The sequence below is a fragment of the Nylanderia fulva genome, unplaced genomic scaffold (assembly GCF_048542155.1).
Source record: "Nylanderia fulva isolate GAGA-0341 unplaced genomic scaffold, ASM4854215v1 Scaffold1391, whole genome shotgun sequence".
Classification (NCBI taxonomy): Eukaryota; Metazoa; Arthropoda; class Insecta; order Hymenoptera; family Formicidae; genus Nylanderia; species Nylanderia fulva.
This window is the reverse complement of record NW_028189613.1, coordinates 1-17344: the sequence shown is the minus strand read 5'-3', so window position 1 is coordinate 17344 and position 17344 is coordinate 1. Positions and strand designations below refer to the sequence as shown.

Genomic DNA, 17344 nt, shown 5'->3' with positions numbered 1-17344 from the left:
TGCCAGGCCCGTAGGCCCGGTGCGGCCTCGGGGGGGGATCTTTCCTTGGGATTTTCCGGGTTGCTTGAGAGTGCAGCTCAAAGGGTTGGTTTGGTAAATCCATTTAAGGTTTAAATTTACGACCACTACCGATGGGAAAACCAAGAAAACCGTGAAAAAAATTTTGGGAAAAAAACCCTTTTGAAAAAGGAGATTTTAAAGGGAGTACGTAAAACCCGTTCAGGGGAAAAACCTAAAAAAACCCCAAAAAGTAAACCGGGGGGGGAATTTAATCGTCAGCGGCGTTTTGGCTTGGGTTTCGGTCGGCGATGTCCCGGGGGAAGTCCTTGCGGCTCGCGCGGGGGCACGCTATTTTTCCCCGCCGATGTCCGGGCTCGTCGTCGTGCCCTTCCCCCCAAGTAGAACGTCGCAAACCCCCCGGGGGTGTGGGGGTTACGGCCCGGGTGCGGTTTTTCTGTCGCGTCCCCGGTTTTAAAAGGGCACGCAAAAAAACCCTGGGTTTTCGCCCGGCCCGGCCCGGGGCTTCGGCTTTTTACGGGGCCAAGGTTTTTTTCAGGGCCGCACTATTAAACGGTGCTTTCAAGCCCCCGTCGCAAGCGGCGCCACGGTACTCGGAGGTTTACGGACTGCGCCGTCCCCGGTCCTGGCCCCTGTTGGGTTTCAGTACGGTTTTCCCCTTCGACAGGCCTGCGGGAACCCTCTTCCCCCCGGGGTTTTGCGGGGAGACCGATACCGGTCGGCGACGTACTGCTTTGGGTTTCTTTAGGACCCCTCTTGAAAAACGGACCAAAGGGGTCTAAAATGTACGCGAGTCATTTGGGACTTGTCGGGGACCTAAAGGCGTAATGAAAGTGAAGGGTCGGCCCTGGCCCTCGACCTTTGGGAGGATGGGCCGCCCCTTTTTGCGATGCGGCCCCCCGCACTCCCGGGGGTCTTTGTTTCATCGCGAGAAAAGGGGGCACCCAGGGGCGTACACGTTGGACCCGAAAGATGGTGAACTATGCCTGGTCAGGACGAAGTCAGGGGAAACCCTGATGGAGGTCCGTAGCGATTCTGACGTGCAAATCGATCGTCGAACTGGGTATAGGGGCGAAAGACTAATCGAACCATCTAGTAGCTGGTTCCCTCCGAAGTTTCCCTCAGGATAGCTGGCACTCGGCCGTTCCGCACGGAACGCGCGCGAGTCTCATCTGGTAAAGCGAATGATTAGAGGGCCTTGGGGCCGAAACGACCTCAACCTATTCTCAAACTTTAAATGGGTGAGATCTCTGGCTTTCTTGAATTATGAAGCCACGAGCATCTTACGGATCAGAGTGGCCAAGTGGGCCATTTTTGGTAAGGCAGAACTGGCGCTGTGGGATGAACCAAACGCAGAGTTAAGGCGTTCCAAACTCGACGCTCATGGGACATCCATGAAAGGCGTTTGTTTGCTTAAAGACAGCAGGACGGTGGCCATGGAAGTCGGAATCCGCTAAGGAGTGTGTAACAACTCACCTGCCGAAGCAACTAGCCCTGAAAATGGATGGCGCTGAAAAAAGCGTCGAGCCTATACTCTGCGTCAGCGGCAAGTGGGGCGGCAACCTGGGAGCGGGCGTTAGTCTTCTCTCGCGTCGTCACGAAGCCCTGACGAGTAGGAGGGGTCGCGACGGTGAGCGCAGAAGGGTCTGGGCGCGAGCCTGCCTGGAGCCGCCGTCGGTGCAGATCTTGGTGGTAGTAGCAAATACTCCAGCGAGGCCCTGGAGGACTGACGTGGAGAAGGGTTTCGTGTGAACAGCCGTTGCACACGAGTCAGTCGATCCTAAGCCCTAGGAGAAATCCTATGTCAATGACGGCGTACAATATACTCGAGTGTCGAGAAATAATAATAAATATTATACGAAAGACACACGCCCGTCGGGCGAAAGGGAATCCGGTTCCTATTCCGGAAACCCGGCAGCGGAACCGCATACAATTCGGGCCCTCGTAAGAGTGTTCGTCGGGGTAACCCAAAATGACCTGGAGACGCCGTCGGAGATCCGGGAAGAGTTTTCTTTTCTGTATAAGCGTTCGAGTTCCCTGGAAACCTCTAGCAGGGAGATAGGGTTTGGAACGCGAAGAGCACCGCAGTTGCGGCGGTGTCCGGATCTTCCCCTCGGACCTTGAAAATCCAGGAGAGGGCCACGTGGAGGTGTCGCGCCGGTTCGTACCCATATCCGCAGCAGGTCTCCAAGGTAAAGAGCCTCTAGTCGATAGAATAATGTAGGTAAGGGAAGTCGGCAAATTGGATCCGTAACTTCGGAATAAGGATTGGCTCTGAGGAGCGGGGCGTGTCGGGCTTGGTCGGGAAGCGGGTCTGGCTGACGTGCCGGGCCTGGGCGAGGTGAACGGTCGGCGTTCTCGCGCCGGTCCCGGGATCCGAGCTCGGTCCCGTGCCTTGGCCTCCCGCGGATCTTCCTTGCTGCGAGGCTTCCGTGGCGGCGCGAGCCGTCGTGGTCGTCCTCTTCGGCCGCCATTCAACGCTCAGCTCAGAACTGGCACGGACTAGGGGAATCCGACTGTCTAATTAAAACAAAGCATTGCGATGGCCCTCGCGGGTGTTGACGCAATGTGATTTCTGCCCAGTGCTCTGAATGTCAACGTGAAGAAATTCAAGCAAGCGCGGGTAAACGGCGGGAGTAACTATGACTCTCTCGGTCCTCAAAGCAACACGCCGCGATGTACTTAGAGAGAGTCGTGGTTGGTTCGTGATGCGCCAACGAAGTCCTCTAGTAAGGACCTTCAGCCTCTCACGTCCAAGTTGTACCTCCACCTCCTCGTGGTGCTCCCGGAAACGGCCTACTTGGAAGTTTAGACTCGGTAGGTGTCGACTAAGCGAGTGTACAGCGAAGTGCGCCCCTAAGGGCTTCGGCCCATGCGCCTACGGTCATGGTGAGTTGTGGGGCCAAGAAAGACCGGGTTTCTTGGGGGGCTCTCGGTTGTCAATCCGTTGCCCCCCTACACGCAGTAAATTATGAAATAAAGCTAAGAATGATTCTGATGTCCCGGGTTCTCGGATGGCCGGGGTCTGCGTGCGAGTGCTCGCTTGAGTGAGCGCGCGAGAGGTGCGGAGGACCCTGACAGGGTCTTGGTTAACCAAGAGATGTTCTCGGGGAACTTGGGCACGGTTCCCTTTATGATCCGTTTTATGCGGAATGGGCTCGAGTCAACGCGAAAGACCCCTAGTGCTGGGCCATGTGGCGTCCGCAGACAAAAAGTGAAAAGGGGACCCACTTATTTCACGTGGGGGGAGCGATATACCGCAAAATCCCCCGGTCGTGTCTGGACGTTCTGGGCTGCGAGTACCCAGTTCCGGGACCTCAAAAAGATCCACCCCCTTACTCGCCACGAGCAACTTAGAGGGCACTCTTAACCAACAGCGCTGAGGGTTTTTGCGTGATGTCTCCTCCCGGATTACACCCCTGGCAATGGGTACGGTCTCGGCCAAACCCTGTTTGTCCCGAACCCGAGACAGCCGGCTCACTGCGTGTACAACGCTGGCTTCGAACGCACGAGGGAGAATCCTGCGTGCATCGACGCCTATGCCGTCAAGTTGGTGGCTACTTACAGCAGAAGGATGGCGCGTCCGATTCTGAACAAGCGTATTCGACGTCTGCCGGCCTGAGGCGGGCCCGACCTGAGCCATCGCTAAGGGTGGTGATGCAGTGTCGTAGACGCGCAGGTTAGTGTCCTCTCGAAACCGCGTTGAGATGTCCCACGAGCGTAAGGTGGAAAGTACCGATCATGTAATATCTTGCAGCCGCTGTGGCGGAGCGCACAGAGTACCTCGAAGTCATGTTCGTTTTTAACCGCCATTAAAATTTTGGCGAGGTGTCCTTGAGCTCGCGAGGGCGAGTCTGAGTTGCGATAGCTGGGTTTAACGTCCGCCCCAGCTCCGAACGTTGACGACTCTGAGTTTTGTGTGGGGCCAATGCTGAACTTAACGTTTTAACGTCAATGACATGCTTTATAACGAAGGAAGGCGGACGTGGCCTCATCTGGTGGTGCTATGGTTGCTTAGAGTTTTGGGGGGCCTCCGCATCAATCGCGCAAGTTTGAATGATTGCGTGAATGGTCGAGGTGAATTACGAGCTGCCTTTGGCTAGCTCCGACTCACCTCCAGGGTGTTGACTGGCGCCACCAACAGTACCCAGCTCTCAATATCGGTTTGTCGGTGGGACTTGGCGACTTGATTTTGTATCATCGTCGCGCACCGGAGACGAACTAGCCAATGCCTCGTCACTAATTATGACGCGCAAGGAATGATTAAACAGATTCCCCCTGTCCGCTCATCACCTCCGCCCGTGGATCCTACCCCTTATCCGTGTTGGGGGTTCACCCATCCTACAACATGTATGGATGGTGCTAAGATTAATCCGTACGCTGCGTTGTACGAGTCCCGAACTTCATTTTCGGGCCACCAATACCGTAAACCCCTAGGTCACGTCTCTAGTGGCCGGGGCCTCGGCTAACCGCCCGGTATGCGAGGAAGAGCCTCTATAAAAAATACCAACCCTAATCTTAAGCAATGGCGGCGCAAACGATGAGATGCCATGGGGCCGGAGGTAGACCGCCTCTACGCCAAACCCCGGGGTACCTGCGCCCCCTCCCGGGGAATAGGCTACCCATGGCTAAGGGGGCTTCTGCCTTGGTGGCCTTTCCGTCACCATACTCGTGGGACAAATGGAGATAAAAAAAAACAACTGAAAAATCAAAAACTATAATAGCTAATCTAAGGAATTCCGTCAAAACTAAAGTTAGGATGGCAAGGAACTAATGGCGGATTAAAGGGATAAAGAAAAGAACGGTTCGTTTCGAAAGACAGGTTCGGTGCCATATCACCTCCCCCCTGCGGAAGGAAGTATCACGCCTTAATCCACTCGAGTCAGCGAGATACTGAACCGAGGAAAAGAAAAAGGGGCACTCTGGACCGAGAGGCAGCACTGGTGGATCTCGCATGAAGAAACGCCAGCCGAGATAGAAATAATTCCGACAACGTCAAAAAACCAAAGAGCAAGAGTACCTGAACCTAAAGGAACTTCGAACATCGAAGCGAAGTATCCTACTGAAATAATAATAATGTTAGGACAGACTGAAGAATTCCTTTTCAACAAGCAACAACTTTTATCAGAACCTTGCTATAAAAAGTTGTATTTAGCCAAATGGGTATTGGGAAACCAAGGTGCACGAAGAGATAGTTGAAAGGAAAGATATAAAAGTCCTGTACCACTTCAACCCTCGCGCACTTTGCTCAAGTACCGAACCAGCCGCGACTGGACCACCCCTCAACAGAATAATCCGTGACATCAGATAATAAAAATTGAGGAAAAGTTGAAGTTTGTGCTAATCAAAACCGGTGCTGGAAACAGGACGAAAAAGCAACACAAAAATCAAAATGCGCTGAAGATAAATAAAACATTAAGAAGCGAGATCAAGTTCGAGACCTAAGACAAATGCGAAGGAAAGTGTAAGAAGGAGGTCAAGGACAAGCAGAATATAGCATGATTGAGGCCTCAACCTGACGAAGTGGTTTAAAAATTGAGAATCCTAACAAGATCACACCATCAATTATCTATATAATGTTGAACGGACTTTCATCGGTGAAATAAAAGGACTTGCTAATAAAAACTTGAGAAATATAGATAGGAAACTCTAGATAGCTTAAAAGAAATGTCCGGTTTGTACGCCCGTTAAAACAAAAGAGGGAAGAACAATTGGATTAGTCAGCTCCAGTTACACTGGGCGCAGTGCAATAAAGGCTGAAAGCATTTTTATAAAATGGAGAACGTATAGTGTAAAGGAGCAATACACATCGAAAGCAAACAACTGAAGGGAGGGTGCGGGGGGAGCACGCTGGTAAGCAAGGAAACGGTACCCCACAGAAAGAGAGAAGTGCAAGGCCGGGGAGAGGGTAAAACCAGTGAATTACGGCGGAAAAGGCGAAAGCACGGGGGACCCTAAGCTTAATCCGTGATACAATTTCACGGTTTTCGGCACAGGCAAAATCTTGCAGTGCACTCAGAACAACGTGGCAAAACCTTTGGGGGAACCAAGCCATCTTAAGATGAATGTCCAAAAAAAGCTCGACCCTCATGCGTAAATTGCATCAGAAATAGAGAAAAAAATGTAAACGAACGGACAGGAATAGCTCCTGCCCCAAATACCCAAGTATGGTGAAATTTAACCGTAGGGGCAGAATACAATTGACATAAGAATCGCCGCGCAATCAACGCACGAGTCGGCAACGGCATCGTGCTAATTTGGAGGTTTTCATGAGGAATCAACGTTAATTGTTTTGTATATAAGGAACCAATGTGAATACAAGACAGGTAGAGGGTATACGTCCCTCATGAAATGAAAATTCCGCCTGTCGTCGGTCACCCATGGGTTGCGATTGTGTATAGGGAAGAGGGCCTTGAGGCGTTTCAGGACACGTAGCGAGAATCAGAAACGTTCTTGCTTCCATAAAACAGACTCGGAAGAGATTACTTAATAACGTCTAACTGCCAATTCTCGTCTCCCTATAGCACCCGTTTCATGAAAAAATCGAAAAATTGTTTCGGAATTTGGGAGTAAAAATATTGTGATAGCACTGGACGCAATGCTGTCTTTCGGAACTAATGGTTTGCCACCAAAACGGATGACCGCGCAAACACTTGAGGACTTCCCTATTTTGCGAATGATTTACTTATCAACTAACCGGGAAACCCCTATACGGTATTCAATCAACACAGAGAATCGAATATAGACCTGACTATAATCAACGGAAATAGTTTGACCAAATAAAAAATGGAAAGTGTTACAGAAAAGTACACGAGTGACCACAACATAAGTACCTACGAAGGTTCTAAACACTCACAGAGAGGAAGTTCTTTGCCTAGCATTTAAATTCAAAAGGGCAAAATGGGAGAAATTTGCGGACTAAAACGGATTTTTACTGAGAAATAACAAAGAAACTAGAAACCATAATCCCCATCCCGGGATGAGCAGTCCAACTATTTAACCCCAACACCACATTGCAAAGCGCCTGCAGGAAATCATCCCAAGAAGGAGATGTGCAACACGCAATACCGTGGTGGATAGGGACCTCGTTACGCGAAATAAGCAATAAGCACAGAAAGCAGCTATCGGAGACAATAGCTAAGAGACTGAGGCAAATCGAAAACTGCATAAAGAGTTTATCGAAAGGATTTAGAACAGGTACAGAAAGTAAATAAAAAGTTGAGTAGGAGAATCCTGGCACAATTTGTTACAGATGAAGGAAAAAGGAGCCGTTGGGGAATCCCATACCCAAATCGCAAGGGAAAAAAATTAAGATACCCAACGTGGTCTCTCGCTGACTCTTCCAAACGGGGAATCAACGAGGCACTGGCAGAGACTATGAGGCTCTTCTGGAGAAAATCTGCCCCAAAAGACATATCACAAAGAAGGAGAGGACACTGGAAATTAGAAAGCTTGGAACAATGTTACGTACACTATAACCTAAACCTATAATTGTCACATAAGAATTGGCAAGCACTCCGCCAATCCAGAATAAAAAAGCGCAGGATTGGATGATTTTACATTACAGCAGAAATAGTGAAAGCAACTCTGGAAGCAAACAAAACTATATTGGTATAACTGGTTTAATAATTGGTTTCAAAAGTGGTCTTTCCCAAAAGCATTGAAAACAGCAAATGTCAAATCATCCCAAAAGCAATACAGATAAAACAAATACTCAATTCCTATTGACCAATTGCACTTTTATTTATCTACGGGTTGGAAAAATATACTAACGGAGACTGGTGGAAGGGTACAGATCTCTAAATAGGAGAGGCTTAGAAAATAAAATCACTCACGGCTTCAAACCAGACTGTCTGCGGAAGATGCCTTCATACGTTTTCAGGGAGGGTCGTAATTTAAGGAAAAAATACGTTGTTGCCCTATTCATCGACATCGAAGGGCTTTTGATAACCTGTGGTGGCCGGCGATCAGAGCTCTCCTGGATCAAGGCTGATGCAGTCTCAAATTATTTTTCACAATATCTCCTGCTACTTTAACGAAAGAACTATACAATGAGGTCTAACTGCGAGGAAGTCCTTCGTCCAGAAATGGCGGCCCACGGGTCAATATTGGTCCCGTGGCCTGGAATTGGGCGCTGGGACGACCTCCTAAGTACCCTTGAGACTTAAAGGACCGAGGACAGTATTAAAGCCATCGCTTAAACGCAGACTACCTATGCTATACTGTTAAGGCAAATTCGAGACGTGAAGGGGAGCAATTCGGAGACGAAATAATCGGACACTAGAACAATGGTGCGTAAATATAAGTTGGAAAGTCTCGTCGAGCAAGCCGTTGCAAATGACGCTTGAGGTTGGTTTCGATCGAGAGAACCGCCAATCCTCAGATAGACGGCTACAGGGTCAAATTAAACCGAGGTAAAATACTTGGGGGTTGCTGATTGACGAAAAACTCAATTTATGTACAGCATGCAAAGAAACAAGAAATAAACTCTAAAATTCCTATGTGTCGATAAGAGAATGGCAAAAATAAAATGTGGTTTAAAACCGGGTAGTTTGAAATTAGTACACCGCAGTACTTTGGCCGATTGTTACGTACGGGGCGCTTGATGGGTCTTATAAGTCCGCCATGTGCTGGTACGGAGACACCTCTGGCAGGCACAGAGAACAATCCTGCCTTGTGTCACAAACGCAATGTAGAACCCATCATCCTCGCCATGGCAAACCGTTACGGAGAAGATCCTTTTTGGCTGAAGATCGTGAGCCGAGGCATCAGAGGTAAAATAGAAGAAAACCAACCTGTACATGGACGACGACATATACATGAACCCAGACGAAGGAAGCGAGGATGCAATACAGGACGAAGAAGCTATTGCAGCACAAATAGAAGAGGAATGGCAAAGGAGATGGAGAGAGGAAGAAAAGAACGGCACCTGTAGATTTATAAAAACCAGGTGTATTTCGTGCGCAAAAATGAGTGGTTTCAACCAAATAGAGCAAGTAGTGGATCTATTAACGGATACTGGCCCCCCCCCCCCCCAAATAAACTCGACACTGACAGTGAAGGGCTGACAGAATATAAAAACTGCAAATTATGGGGGGACAAGAGGAAACCGTCGAGCATATGCTCTTTGAGTGGCCAGCTTACCAGGCTTCAGCCGGGAAATGGACAAACAAAAAGAAAAAAAGAAAACTTTTAGCACTAAGAAAACTTAACCTTAATGAATTTCCGCACGAGACATATTGAGAGAGAAAAAAAACATAACTTAAAATTAAAAAAAAAAAAAAAGTAGTCAAGGTCCGCCTCCACGTGGCAGGGATGGGCACCGGAGCGGCAAACTAGTTTCTTCCGCCAACGCTCAGCGACCTTATAACAGAATGAAAAATAAAACAGAATCGCATAGATCATACACAGGAAAATAAAGGGAATAACACCATTGGGGATAAAATGTAGCAAACGAGATTTAAAAAAAAAAGAGTACAAATAACATGCGGCATGACGAACGCCGAGAGCATTAAAACTGATTAGAATAAATAAAAAAAAAAAAAAAAACATGTCCCTATCTACTGTCCTTTTCGCGAAACCACTGCCAAGGGACGGGCTTGGGAAAAATAGCTGAAAGACGACCCTTTTGAGCTTGAAACTCTATCTGCACTGTAATGAAAGACATGAGAGGTGTACATAGTGGGAGATGGCACCATCGCCGTACATACCACTACTTCATCGTTTCCTTACTTACTCTGGTTAGGCGGAGCGCGTGCCTGGGGGGGGGGTGAGGGCTTCCGCCCCGGCGTCACGGTGTTCTGCATGCCAACGTGTCAGAGTGCGTGAAGGCCTCGCGATCGCCGTTCATACTTCCGCGTGATCCGATCCCGAAAAAGGACAACTGCCAGGCGGGGAGTTTGACTGGGGCGGGGTACATCTGTCAAAGAGAACGCAGGTGTCCTAACGCCGCGAACGGACTTGGATGAATTTCTCGCTCGCCCGGCGAAAGCAACACGCCGCGAACGGACTTGGAGAATTTCTCGCTCGCCCGGCGAAAGCAACACGCCGCGAACGGACTTGGAAGAATTTCTCGCTCGCCCGGCGAAAGCAACACGCCGCGAGCGAACTTGGAAGAATTTGTCGCTCGCCCGGCGAAAGCAACACGCCGCGAGCGAACTTGGAAAAAGCGGCTTGTGCGGCCGGAGGTGTCGCCCGCCAACGAAAGCAACACGCCGCGATCGGACTTGGGGTACGGGCGGCGCGTGCCGCCGGAGGTGTCGCCCGCCAACGAAAGCAACACGCCGCGAACGGACTTGGAAGAATTTGTCGCTCGCCCGGCGAAAGCAACACGCCGCGAACGGACTTGGATGAATTTCTCGCTCGCCCGGCGAAAGCAACACGCCGCGAACGGACTTGGAAGAATTTCTCGCTCGCCCGGCGAAAGCAACACGCCGCGAGCGAACTTGGAAGAATTTGTCGCTCGCCCGGCGAAAGCAACACGCCGCGAACGGACTTGGATGAATTTCTCGCTCGCCCGGCGAAAGCAACACGCCGCGAACGACTTGGAAGAATTTCTCGCTCGCCCGGCGAAAGCAACACGCCGCGAACGGGACTTGGATGAATTTCCGCTCGCCCGGCGAAAGCAACACGCCGCGAACGGACTTGGAAGAATTTGTCGCTCGCCCCGGCGAAGCAACACGCCGCGAGCGAACTTGGAAAAAGCGGCTTGTGCGGCCGGAGGTGTCGCCCGCCTACTAAAGCAACACGCCGCGATCGGACCTGGGTTACTGGCGCGCGTGCCGCCGGAGTGTCGGCCCGCCAACGACTCACAACACGCCCGATCGGACTTGGAAGAATTTCTCGCTCGCCCGGCAAAATCAAAAAAGCAAAGCACAAAAGGGTATGAAGGGGAGGGGATCGAAATAGGGTGCAAGCCCTCACACACGCCGCCGAAACGTACTTGAATAATTTCTTTCTCGCTCGCCGGCGAATGCAACACGCCGCGAACGAACTGTATGAAATTTCCGCCTCGCCCGACGATAGCACCGGCCGCGTAACGGCTTGGATAAATTTCTTTCTCGCCGCTCGTCGGAACGCAACACGCCGCTGAGCCGAAATTTGGGAAAAATGCGGCTTGTGCAGCCGGAGGTGTCGGTCGCCCCCAACGAACAACACGCTGTCTCGATCGTACTTGGGTTACGGTCGGCGCGTGCCGCCGGAGGTGTCGCCCGCTAATCAAGGCAACCACTGCCGCTATCGGCCCTGGAAAAATTTCTCGCTCGCCGGCGAGAGCAACGCGCCGCGAGCGAACTTGCGCTGTTCCCGAGGTCTCGCTTGTAACGCGTAACGAGCGAACTAAATGAGATTAATTAAATGAGGACGCAACGGAAAGTTTATTCGTGAAACACTCTCCGGCTTCGCTTATCGGCATCCTGCCCTGCAATTCGTCCACGTATCGGTCGTAGAATCTCGAATAGTGTGCAAATCCGACCGAGTGGTAGCCGGGAATTAGCAGATATCGTAATAATCGGTGGGCGCGCGGTAGGGGGGGGGGATCCGTGCGGAGCCGTCGAAGAGTACGTAACCTTTGTTCCGAAACCGTATTTCCGTATCGTGCATGATCTCCTCGTAGCGGCGCTACTCGCCCGTCAAGTGCCCCGGAGGTTACCTGCCCGGCGGGCGACGGACTTGGTGAAATGTCATCGGTCTTCCGGAGTGTCCCGTTCCGGAGGTGCCGTCCGTCCCCTAAAGATTGACGCCGGCCGTTAGTGGGTGCCGTCACGTATAAACACGCCCGTAACGAGCCTGGGCGTCGGTTGCCGCGCTGCGTGATTTCGCATCGGGCGAGTTGTTCCGTACCGTAATCGCGGTCACCGCAGCTTGCGTGTTGCGTATCATCCGTAATAATTCGAAATATATGTCTCCGACACGTGGGTTTGAGAGACACGTTTCGAGTTAGTAATCGGACAGCGCCCTTCATGTCGAGCGAGCGCCGAATAGTAAGTAACTTTCGTCCGAAACGTTTTTACGTAGCTCTCCTCGTTGCGGCGCCGTAAAATCGTCGTTAAGTGTTCCGGAGGTAACCTGCCGGCGGTCGTCTGACTTCGAGAGATCATTCTATCGTCCGGAGGTGCCGCCCGTCCCGGAGTTGTCCGCCGGTCGGCCATATTCCCGGAGGTGTCGCCCCGGTCCGGAGGTGTCGCCGGTCGGCCGTGGTTCCCGGAGGTGTCGCCCTGCCCGGAGGTGCCGCCGGTCGGCCGTGGTTCCCGGAGGTGTCGCCCGGCCCTGAGGTGCCGCCCGACCCGGAGGTGCCGCCCGGTCCAGAGGTGCCGCCCGGCCCGGGAGGTACCGTCGGTGCTTATACCTTATTGTCCCTGGCATTTTCGTTTGTTTCCTTCTAATTAATGCTAATTATCGTTGTTTGACATTCGCCATATACGGCTATCGTGATAATATTTTATCGTACAATAGGACTTTTCGATCGTTCGCTCTCCGCGACAATGTCTCGATTGAACGCGCCTTTCGGCGCTCGCGCTCGCATACGGCCGTGCGTAGGACCGTGCGTCGCCGACCGCCTGGCCGGCCGGTTGGGTACTATAAGAGATACGTCGCGCTCGGCGTGTCGAACGAGTCGAGCGAGTCCGGACGAGTCGTAAACGTACTTTCTCGAGTCTCTCGCCACTCCGGCGTGTTTCGACCGCTCTCCGTACCGTCGCCGACCGCTTGGCCGGTCGGTTGGGTACTATAAGAGGTAGGAGAGATTAATATTGTACGTGTCGCGCTCTCGACGTTGACAAACGAAGAATCGCCCGAACGGGTCGAGAACGGATTTTGTCGAGTCGCGACTCTGACACGGAGAGAACATTTATATAAAATGTTTGATTTGGAAACCACGAATATATAAAATAATATACGATCGTCGCAGAACGCGCCGCCGCCAAGTCTTCTCATGCTTGGAGGTTGCGTGTCTCGCGAGAACGTACGTTCGACTCTCGCGTCGTCTCGTATTCCTCTTCGCCGGGGATTACGGTGCGGCTCTTCTCGTTCGTCGCCGAACGCGCGCAAAATTAACGCACACTTATTTATTACGAGCACAGCATTGCCACGAGTCGGTGTCGCAAGACCGAATGGCTCTTATGTGGCGCGCACGCCTCTAGTGTGTTGGCCGCGCGGTTCCCTCTCGTTTCGTACGCAAGCAGCGGAATCGTCGCGCTTACCGAGCATCTACTCCACGGATACGAGTTGCGGGAAGAGTTGCTTCTTCCCGCTCGCTTTGTACGCCGTAGCGAAATCTTATTGCTGGTCGTGTGCGGTTAAACGCGTACGAACCAGACAGAACAGTCCTCGACGTCTAAGCATCGCCATCGTCGATCTAGCGTCAGGGTGAATCGCGCGGTCTCGTCGAGACCGCGCAATCATAACATTTGGGAGAATAAGAACAGTATTTTGATCTTGTGGATTTTTGAACGGAGAGGAGGAGGAAGAAGAGGAGAGGCGGCGGCGTCGGGGGTTTACTCTCGCCTCCGTCGTTCTCTCGTACGCTTTACATAATAGCGTTAAACACAGCAGAGTGTCGCCGACCGGCTGAGCAAGACCGGCGGCAAATAAAATGGCACATACGAGCGTGTCGCGCGCGCGTCGGTGTTTCGGCATCGAACGCGCGCGCGCGCGAAAAAGAGCTAGCGACGAGTCTTCGGGCTCGCTCGCGAGTTACTCCCTTGCGAGTAACCGAACACGAAGCTCCCTGGTTGATCCTGCCAGTAGTCATATGCTTGTCTCAAAGATTAAGCCATGCATGTCTCAGTGCATGCCGAATTAAGGTGAAACCGCGAATGGCTCATTAAATCAGTTATGGTTCATTAGATTGTACCCACATTTACTTGGATAACTGTGGTAATTCTAGAGCTATACATGCAAAACAGAGTCCCGACCAGTGATGGAAGGGACGCTTTTATTAGATCAAAACCAATCGGTGGCGGGCGGCTCGCCGTTCGTCCACCGTTTATTTTGGTGACTCTGAATAACTTTGTGCTGATCGCACGGTCCTAGCACCGGCGACGCATCTTTCAAATGTCTGCCTTATCAACTGTCGATGGTAGGTTCTGCGCCTACCATGGTTGTACGGGTAACGGGGAATCAGGGTTCGATTCCGGAGAGGGAGCCTGAGAAACGGCTACCCCATCCAAGGAAGGCAGCAGGCGCGCAAATTACCCACTCCCGCACGGGGAGGTAGTGACGAAAAATAACGATTACGGGAACTCATCCGAGGCCCCGTAATCGGAATGAGTACACTTTAAATCCTTTAACGAGATCCATGGAGGGCAATTCACATGCTATGTGCAGGAACACCTCTGGACAAGTCAATCGCTGTGTGTCAATTCAAGGCGCCTACGCGAGTGGCGCTATGCGTATATAAAGTGGTTTGCGGTTAAAATAGCTCGTATTGAATAGTCTATCTCCGACTGTCACACCGTACGGTGGTCCAGTCCGCGAAATAGACGGAAAAAAAAAAATACTTTTAATTATAAATACGGAGGGATGCAGTAGTGTTCAGGGGAAGGGAAGGAGATCTATAGAACTATCTGAATGGGGACGAATCTCTCACCTGATGCCCACCCCCGACACAGAACAGACCCTGTCAAGGTGAGGAGGAACTACGAGAGAGAGATCGTCCCACATCACGCCAGTTAAAACACCGCGAGCGGTGAACCGACGGTGTGCGACACAGATTCAACTACGAGCTTTTAACCGCAACAACTTAATATACGCTATTGGAGCTGGAATTACCGCGGCTGCTGGCACCAGACTTGCCCTCCAATGGATCCTCGTTAAAGGATTTAAAGTGTACTCATTCCGATTACGGGGCCTCGGATGAGTCCCGTATCGTTATTTTCGTCACTACCTCCCCGTGCCGGGAGTGGGTAATTTGCGCGCCTGCTGCCTTCCTTGGATGTGGTAGCCGTTTCTCAGGCTCCCTCTCCGGAATCGAACCCTGATTCCCCGTTACCCGTTACAACCATGGTAGGCGCAGAACCTACCATCGACAGTTGATAAGGCAGACATTTGAAAGATGCGTCGCCGGTGCTAGGACCGTGCGATCAGCACAAAGTTATTCAGAGTCACCAAAATAAACGGTGGACGAACGGCGAGCCGCCCGCCACCGATTGGTTTTGATCTAATAAAAGCGTCCCTTCCATCACTGGTCGGGACTCTGTTTTGCATGTATTAGCTCTAGAATTACCACAGTTATCCAAGTAAATGTGGGTACAATCTAATGAACCATAACTGATTTAATGAGCCATTCGCGGTTTCACCTTAATTCGGCATGCACTGAGACATGCATGGCTTAATCTTGAGACAAGCATATGACTACTGGCAGGATCAACCAGGGAGCTTCGTGTTCGGTTACTCGCAAGGGAGTAACTCGCGAGCGAGCCCGAAGACTCGTCGCTAGCTCTTTTCGCGCGCGCGCGCGTTCGATGCCGAAACACCGACGCGCGCGCGACACGCTCAGTATGTGCCATTTTATTTGCCGCCGGTCTTGCTCAGGCCGGTCGGCGACACTCTGCTGTGTTTAACGCTATTATGTAAAGCGTACGAAGAGAACGACGGAGGCGAGAGTAAACCCCCGACGCCGCCGCCTCTCCTCTTCTTCCTCCTCCTCTCCGTTCAAAAATCCACAAGATCAAAATACTCGTTCCTTATTCTCCAAATGTTATGATGCGCGGTCTCGAGAGACCGCGCGATTCACCCTGACGCTAGATCGACGATGGCGATGCTTAGACGTCGAGGACTGTTCTGTCTGTTCGTACGCGTTTAACCGCACACGACCAGCAATAAGATTTCGCTACGGCGTACAAAGCGAGCGGGGAAGAAGCAACTCTTCCCGCAAACTCGTATCCGTGGAGTAGATGCTCGGTAAGCGCGACGATTCCGCTGCTGCGTACGAAACGAGAGGGAACCGCGCGGCCAACACACTAGAGGCGTGCGCGCCACATAAGAGCCATTCGGTCTTGCGACACCGACTCGTGGCAATGCTGTGCTCGTAATAAATAAGTGTGCGTTAATTTTGCGCGCGTTCGGCGACGAACGAGAAGAGCCGCACCGTAATCCCCGGCGAAGAGGAATACGAGACGACGCGAGAGTCGAACGTACGTTCTCGCGAGACACGCAACCTCCAAGCATGAGAAGACTTGGCGGCGGCGCGTTCTGCGACGATCGTATATTATTTTATATATTCGTGGTTTCCAAATCAAACATTTTATATAAATGTTCTCTCCGTGTCAGAGTCGCGACTCGACAAAATCCGTTCTCGACCCGTTCGGGCGATTCTTCGTTTGTCAACGTCGAGAGCGCGACACGTACAATATTAATCTCTCCTACCTCTTATAGTACCCAACCGACCGGCCAAGCGGTCGGCGACGGTACGGAGAGCGGTCGAAACACGCCGGAGTGGGCGAGAGACTCGAGAAGTACGTTTACGACTCGTCCGGACTCGCTCGACTCGTTCGACGCCGCCGAGCGCGACGTATCTCTTATAGTACCCAACCGGCCGGCCAGGCGGTCGGCGACGCACGGTCCTACGCACGGCCGTATGCGAGCGCGAGCGCCGAAAGGCGCGTTTTCAATCGAGACATTGTCGCGGAGCGTGTTGCTTTCGCCGGGCGAGCGAGAAATTCTTCCAAGTCCGTTCGCGGCGTGTTGCTTTCGCCGGGCGAGCGAGAAATTCATCCAAGTCCGTTCGCGGCGTGTTGCTTTCGCCGGGCGAGCGACGAAATTCTTCCAAGTTCGTTCGCGGCGTGTTGCTTTCGCCGGGCGAGCGAGAAATTCTTCCAAGTCCGTTCGCGGCGTGTTGCTTTCGCCGGGCGAGCGAGAAATTCATCCAAGTCCGTTCGGGGCGTGTTGCTTTCGCCGGGCGAGCGAAAAATTCTTCCAAGTACCGTTCGCGGCGTGTAGCTTTCTTTGGCGGGCGACACCTCCGGCGGCACGCGCCGCCCGTACCACAAGTCCGATCACGGCGTGTTGCTTTCGTTGGCGGGCGACACCTCCGGCCGCACAAGCCCTTTTTCCAAGTTCGCTCGCGGCGTGTTGCTTTCGCCGGGCGAGCGACAAATTCTTCCAAGTCCGTTCGCGGCGTGTTGCTTTCGCCGGGCGAGCGAGAAATTCATCCAAGTCCGTTCGCGGCGTGTTGCTTTCGCCGGGCGAGCGAGAAATTCTTCCAAGTCCGTTCGCGGCGTGTTGCTTTCGCCGGGCGAGCGAGAAATTATCCAAGTCCGTTCGCGGCGTGTTGCTTTCGCCGGGCGAGCGACAAATTCTTCCAAGTTCGCTCGCGCGTGTGGCTTTT

The 17344-nt window shown here is 52.1% G+C and overlaps 2 pseudogenes; one reads left to right on the top strand and one right to left on the bottom strand.

The window, feature by feature from the left end:
* LOC146724310 (large subunit ribosomal RNA) lies at positions 1-2796 on the top strand (annotated as a pseudogene; the record flags this gene model as incomplete).
* Positions 2797-14760: 11964 nt separating this feature from the next.
* On the bottom strand, positions 14761-15389 carry LOC146724309 (small subunit ribosomal RNA; annotated as a pseudogene; the record flags this gene model as incomplete).
* Between the last annotated feature and the right edge of the window lie 1955 nt (positions 15390-17344).